Consider the following 7,454-nt stretch of genomic DNA (forward strand, 5'->3'; position numbering starts at 1 on the left):
AGTTGCTTGATTTAGTTTAACATGATTTTCTGCTTCTCACGCTTCATGATAATGAATTATTATATTAAAATTTACAGTTGACTATATTTCAATGATATCTTTGAAAAAACTCTTTTGTTATTTATTAATATTTAGAGGTGTCGGAGCTGGGGCGGCAGGGCCGCCGCCCTTATATGTTAGGCAAAAATGAAATTTCGGCAAAGACCGTTTTTCTTTTTTTTTTCATTTTAATACCCGTATATTTGAAAATATATTTTACCACAAGGCAAGGTTATCACACTTTTGCGGTTATGACACATGTATAGTTGATTGTCATCACCTGCCCGCGGTTATTTACGTGATGTTGTTAATTGATCGGCCTCTTTTATAACAATAATCACATTATTCTTGAGTAGTTTAACCTGAGAATCTTTTATTGTCGGTATGATCTAAGCCTTTGCCTCTTTTTATTAATATAAAGGAAAGTATGACATGAAACAAATGAGCCGATATCCAATAGTCCTTAATTATCACAACATTAAAGCTACCTCAAGATACCTGAATTAATTGTAATAACTAAAAGTAAATCGATAATTCTAAAAAACTTATTCAATGCGTTTTACCATATTTGTGTGTCATTTCAATATATCTACACCAAACCAACCAACGAATTTTAAATTTCCAAAACGGAATTTAGGGAAAAAATACCGAAGAACGTTCTTTCAACCCACATGATCCCTATTGTTGTGTCGCCTGCTACAGTACAAACTGCGACATTTAGAGATCACTTTTTCATCGTCTGTATGTCTGTCATAACTTTTGTCATTCAGAATATGCCTGCAATAGACGTGTATAAGGTCAGGTATCAGGCATAAAAACGCACCAGAATGCGCCAGTTGATGCTAAAATTTGAAAACATTTCCGGGGGAGGCCCATACCAACCCCTTCTGCCGCCCCAGTATCAATTTGCTTCAAACGCCCCTGTTATAATTATAATATTATTATAAACACTTAATCATTGCACATTGAAGATAATGAAGTTTTTTGTTTTTATATTTTAATAAAATGAACTTAGTGAGCTTTGGTGGTGTTTATTGCATTTATATTAAAAGACGAGCAATTGCTAGCTTGTGCCACCGATTTTAAGTTTAGCAGATATGTTTGCTACCATGGATACATATTGCATGCATCTTGAATTACTGTAGTTACCAAAGAGCAATCTGTTGATTGAACTCTTATGGCATAATCGTGTCACAAGTCTTCTATTATTGTATTTTATGATAATTTATCTGACACATGCATGTGTTACATCAGAATATTGCCTTTCAACGCTTGAAACAGGGGACTTGTTTGATCTATTGTCATTATCTAATGTATAAGGAGAATTTTTGAAATGGATATTGGTGACTTTTGCTGCAGCTGCTGACAAGACTATTTTCATATTAATAATGAGGACACATTAAAGGAACTTAAGACCAAAGTTATTCTGCATTTAAATTGTTCTACATTAGCAATTCTTGATTTTTCCCATTATAATGGCTTAAAAATATTTTTAATAGTTAACATGTGTAGTACAATGCGATGAATGTCAACATAGATAACATTTCACCATTTAAACTCTAGTTTAGCGTTTTGTGCAATTGATAGTAGCTATTAGCAGGTCTTTAAATTTTGTGAGTTAAAGATGGTTGTTGTTTCTATTCCCTTTTGGTATGCATAATGCTGTTGACTTAAATTCACAATTTGATACCTTCCAGTATTTGTATCTTACTAAAAGAGGATTTTAGAGCTAACCTGTTGTCTATTTAGTATTTACAATATTTTCTTTTTCTGGGAAGCTGTTTACAAGTATTGCTATTCCCAACATATTACTTTGGTCCCATCTCCAGAATGTATGTATTTATATCAATTTCTAATTGCAAGGTGCTTTTGTGCGCAATTGAATTTTTTAAATCTACCTCTTGTATTATATGGTCGCTAAGTTCATTATCAAAATATTGAAGTGTTCATTTTTGGGGTTAAATTGAACGAAACAAAGTTGACTAAATCATATTTAAATAATGTAATACATTTCAATAAAATATATTAGTAAAATGATATAAGCATATTAAAATGTATTAGAATGATTACCAATGCAATTCCAGTCAATTTGTGTGGTAAGGCTACTAAGATAAGTTAAAAAACAATTTGATCATACACGTGTCATATTAAGATTAACCAGAAATGTTTCATTTCAAAACATGTTTTATTTTAGGTCAATTAGACTTCAAAATACCAAGGTTTTATTGCATTATATTTCACAAAGCACTTTCCTTAATAGAGCTATATCTGTTTGCTGGTAATCCAGACATTCAAATGACTAATGTGAAATACAGACGTTTACACGAATATGCTTTTTTGTGTGTACAGTACTAAATTGATTCATATACAATGCATTAAATAAAAGTCATACTGAAGAACTCCAACCGTTATTGCTTGCATCAAATTCTCAGTCCAGATCATTCTCATAACATATCTAATTTTATTGAAAAACAAAAATTATTTGATAAAATTCCATTATCTAAGACTGTATAAATGACTTAGCGTATAGCATTCGCATGTCAAAAGTCCCGCAATCATTCTTCATAATCTTATAGATAACATTACAAAACCATCACACTAAGCTGACCATCACTGAATAGATGGCAAGGAGAAAATCTCTCATGCAATCCACTCAGTGCCGTCTGATGCTTGTGGTGACTTCAAAGAATCTTTATGGCTAGACCACGGTTTTTCAGGTCCTTCTGAATCGTTTGTCTTCAGGTCTTTTAAGATCTCAGTCTTCCGTTTCCCTGATTTCGTCCATCATCACCAAAAATTGCTTCACCATCGTGTTTGGAAGGCCTACTATTGAAGACATCCATGGTCTGGTATTAAGGTATAAAATTAAGATGGTGTAAGAAGAGAATTTATTGCGGTATCGTTTGTGGTATTTTGGAAGACTTTGAATTTATACAAAAAGAGAGAAAATACTGTAGCTTAATACATAAAAAAGATAATAGAGATCTAACGTACAGAGAGTTTTAAGCGGTGTAATGCTAAACTGCTATCGAGTAAATATGTTATTACATCTATTTCATAACTTCTGTTTGTATAACAATTAACTTATTGTATGGGGCATATAATGTTGCAGAGTTATCTTCTGGAATAAGATATAAAAATTCGCATTTTGGTTGTAATATTGTTTTTGGCTGTATTCAACATACATTGCATGTGTAACGGTCAGGATTGCAGAAGCTGTGATAACCCAGAGCAATAACCCCTCCAGAACCAGATACTAATAAACGTGAACAATAAATCAATTTATTTACAACATTAAAATATTAAAATATTTACAATATGATATTTTTATGAAAAGAAATAAACAACAAAGTATGAAAGTTAATGACCAGTTAACAATCCGATGACGTAGTCCAACTGTAGAGAATAAAGTCGAACGGTAGATGAAGCGGTGGAGTAATATTTAGTGTCACGACCTGAGCGTATGTCCAGCGGTCAATGACCAGAACCGGAACTGAGCACCGGTCGTAGCGTTCTGCCAAGTAGGAAACCTCGAGCTGTATCAAGCCCGAAAGAAGAGTGCAGATAACCCGAGCTGCATCAAGCCCGGAAGTAGACTGTAGTTACATGAGCTGTATCAAGCCCGGAAGTAGACTGTAGATACCCGAGCAGACTATGCCCGGAAGAAGACTGCGATACCCAAGCTGTAATAAGCCCGGAAGTAGTGTTCTGTCAAACACCGAGCAGACAATGCCCGGAAGTAGAACGTTGTCAAACGCCGAGCAGACTATGCCCGGAAGTAGAACGTAATGATGACGTATAACGTGACCGGCCGTATGCCAGTGCGAACGGTTCCCCGTATTTCCGCCTTATAACGAGGTTTCGTAGGTAATGTCAACGAGTAGGACGCCCTGTAGACTTGCGGATGCTCGTGTAGCACTGGCGTAACGCTAACGGTGCGTTGACGACCTGACGTCTATCATATCATACGACTCACCACATTGAAACGGCTAAAATAAATGACATTAGTAGATACTTTGTCATTAACGACTGTCTTACAGTCATAGCGTATAAATAACAAGAGCACCGCCTTGCGGGTGCAGACCGCTTAACTATTTTTCTTTTTAAAGGTGTAAGGACCTATCTCAATTTCAATCACAAAGGATGGAGGGGTTGAGTGGAGAGGTGTGTATAATGTGGGGGTGTGGTCATTTATTACATTATCTTCCAAAAATACAAAAATAAATGCAAAAAAAAATGTATTTTTTGGGGGGTGGGGATTCTTGGGTGGGATGGTTGTACGGTATTTCAAAATAAAATAATAAAAATAAATATTTGTGTTTTTTAACCATGTTTGAAAAAACAAGAGATGTGTTTGTCAGAAACACAATGCCCCCTATTGCGCCGCTTTGAAATGATTTTATTTTTTTACCATTGACCTTGAAGGATGACCTTGACCTTCCACCACTAAAATGTGCAGCTTCATAATAACGCCGCTTTGAAATTATTTATTTTTTTACCTTTAACCTTGAAGGATGACCTTGACCTTGAAGAATGACCTTGACCTTTAGCTTCCACCACTCAAAATGTGCAGCTTCATGAGAACGCCGCTTTGAATTTTTTAATATTTCTTTTTACCTTTGACCTTGAAGGATGACCTTGACCTTGAAGGATGACCTTATCCTTCCACCACTCAAAATATGCGGCTTCATGAGAACGCCGCTTTGAATTTATTTCTTTTGACCTTGAAGGATGACCTTGACCTTGAACTTCCACCACTCAAAATGTGCAGCTTCATGATATCGCCGCTTTTATTTTTTTTAATTTGTGTTTGACCTTTGACCTTGAAGAATGACCTTGACCTTGAAGGATGACCTTGAACCTACACCACTCAAAATGTGCAGCTTCATGATAGCGCCGCTTTGATTTTTTTTACCTTTGACCTTAAAGGATGACCTTGACCTTGAAGAATGACCTTGACCTTGAACTTCGACTACTCAAAATATGCAGCTTTATGATAATGCCGCTTTGAAATTATTTATTTGTTTTTTGACCTTTTACCTTGAAGAAAGACTTTGACCTTAAAGGATGACCTTGAACTTCCACTCAAAATGTGCAGCTTCATGAGAACGCCGCTTTGAATTTTTTTGACCTTGAACGATGACCTTGAAGGATGACCTTGACCTTGAACTTCCACCACTCAAAATGTGCAGCTTCATGATAATGCCGCTTTGAATTTTTTTATTTGTTTTTTGATCTTTTACCTTGAAGGAAGACCTTGACCTTAAAGGGTGACCTTGAACTTCCACTCAAAATGTGCAGCTTCATGAGAACGCCGCTTTGAATTGTTTTGACCTTAAACGATTACCTTGAAGGTGACCCTGAAGGATGAACTTGACCTTGACCTTCCACCACTCAAAATGTGCAGCTTCACGAGAAACACGTGCATGCCAAATATCAAGTTGCTATCTTCAATATTAAAAATATATGGCCAATGTTAAAGTTATCGGACGGACAAAAACCATAAATTTGACATTTGACCTTGAAAGATGACCTTGACCTTTTGTAACCAGTCACAAATTCTATTTAAAAGTTGTCTCCCTTGTGTGCATATTGTTTTTAGCCTATTTTCTTTCCTGTACATTGAATCTGTTGGGCAAGTTTTCTTTCCCGCTCTGGCAGTAGTATTTCATGGGTTGAGCTGGAAGGACATGTTTTTTCAAATGTAATTTAAGAGCCGTGCTTCTTTGAGGTTAGTATAAGTCTCTTGGTTGCAATAGTGTTTTTATAAAGATTGTGGCTAATTGATTTGTGTTGTACAAGTAATTGTCTAATATATTGTGCATTTATATTAATTTGTAATGTGTTTCCGCGACTTGGCAAAATGGCAGCACTTCTCAGAATTGCTCTTTCCTATCTTAGTCACTATTTCTGTATGCTTTATTAGCACATGCATTTAACTTGCAGAGCTTAACATCTTCACGGAGAATCCTGTGTGTAAGATCAGTGTGTGAGGGTAAAGCAGCCATTCCATAAATGGTAAGAATATTGAAATATTGTTAAAGTCATGAATGTATTATAAAAGCGGATATGTATGTTTTATATTGATCATTATATGGTTTTCTATGCAACTTTGTATAAAAGCCACTAGATGGCCATCATATTATTATGTATGTTATTTTACTATAATTTGTGTTATTATTAATTTCAGGTTGTCTTCATATCTGGAATTCAACATTGAATATTGAATATTTAATATGTAGCACTATAATAAAGTATAAAACAACCTTACAAAATGTTTACATGTCTTAAATCTTCCTGAACATTAACGAACCCGCACTCGTGGAACAATATAATTAGGTATAATTAATATATAAATACCACCAGTGTTACAATTTCACCACTCAAAATGTGCAGCTCCATGAGATACACATGCATGCCAAATATCAAGTTGCTATTTAAAAAAGTGAAAAAGTTATTGCAAATGTTAAAGATTTTTTCGGACAGACAGACAGACTTGACTGACATACTGACGGACAGTCCAACTGCTATATGCCACCCTACCGGGGGCATAAAAATTATTATTTTTTTGGTGTGGTAGGTATAGTGTGAGGTTGTGGTGGTCATTTATTAGATGATCTTTAATTTAAAAAAATGGGGGGATTGAGAGGGGATTCGGGGGGGGGAGGGGGGGTGGGGGTTGTTTTGGACAGAATTAATTGTGGTATGTCAGGTAAGAGTTGTTTTGTCAAAGTATCAATCGAATCTAATCATAAATAAAGAAGTTATGGCAAGTTTAGCAAAATTTAATAAAATAACCTTGAGAGTCAATGTCATTCAAAGGTCAAGGTAAAATTCAACTTGCCAGGTAAAGTACCCTCATGATAGCATGAAAGTATTTTAAAGTTTAAAAGCAATAGACTTGAAACTTTAGTAGTAAAGAAAACACAAAATGTAACCATATATTCAAAGTAACTAAGTCAAAAAAGGGCCATAATTCGGTAAAAATGACAACCAGAGTTATGCAACTTGTCCTTCACTGTACCCTTATAATATTTTGCGAGTGTTCCAAGTATGAAAGCAATATCTATGGTACTTTAGGGGTAAAGTGGACCAAAACACAAAACTTAACCAAATTTTCAAGTATAAAGGGCCCATAATTCCCTCAAAATGCCAGTCAGAGTTACATAACTTTGCCTGCACAGTCCCCTTACGATAGTTAGTAAGTGTTGCAAGTATGAAAGCAATGTCTTAGATAGTTTAGGAAAAAAGTAGGACCTAAACACAAAACTTAACCAAATTTTCAATTTTCTTAGTATAAAAAGGGCACATAGTTCCATCAAAATGCCAGTCAGAGTTACATAACTTTGCCTGCACAGTCCTCTTACGATAGTTAGTAAGTGTTGCAAGTTTGAAAGCAATGACTTTGATACTTT

At 35.1% G+C, this 7,454-nt stretch overlaps 1 long non-coding RNA gene across 1 annotated transcript; it reads left to right on the plus strand.

The window, feature by feature from the left end:
• The first annotated feature begins 5,713 nt into the window (after positions 1-5,713).
• On the plus strand, positions 5,714-6,305 carry LOC127872868 (uncharacterized). Its single transcript, XR_008045821.1, has 3 exons — positions 5,714-5,770; positions 5,986-6,057; positions 6,230-6,305. It is a non-coding gene; the product is annotated as an uncharacterized LOC127872868 (long non-coding RNA).
• The last annotated feature ends 1,149 nt before the right edge of the window (positions 6,306-7,454 follow it).

The sequence above is a fragment of the Dreissena polymorpha genome, chromosome 3 (assembly GCF_020536995.1).
Source record: "Dreissena polymorpha isolate Duluth1 chromosome 3, UMN_Dpol_1.0, whole genome shotgun sequence".
Lineage (NCBI taxonomy): Eukaryota > Metazoa > Mollusca > Bivalvia > Myida > Dreissenidae > Dreissena > Dreissena polymorpha.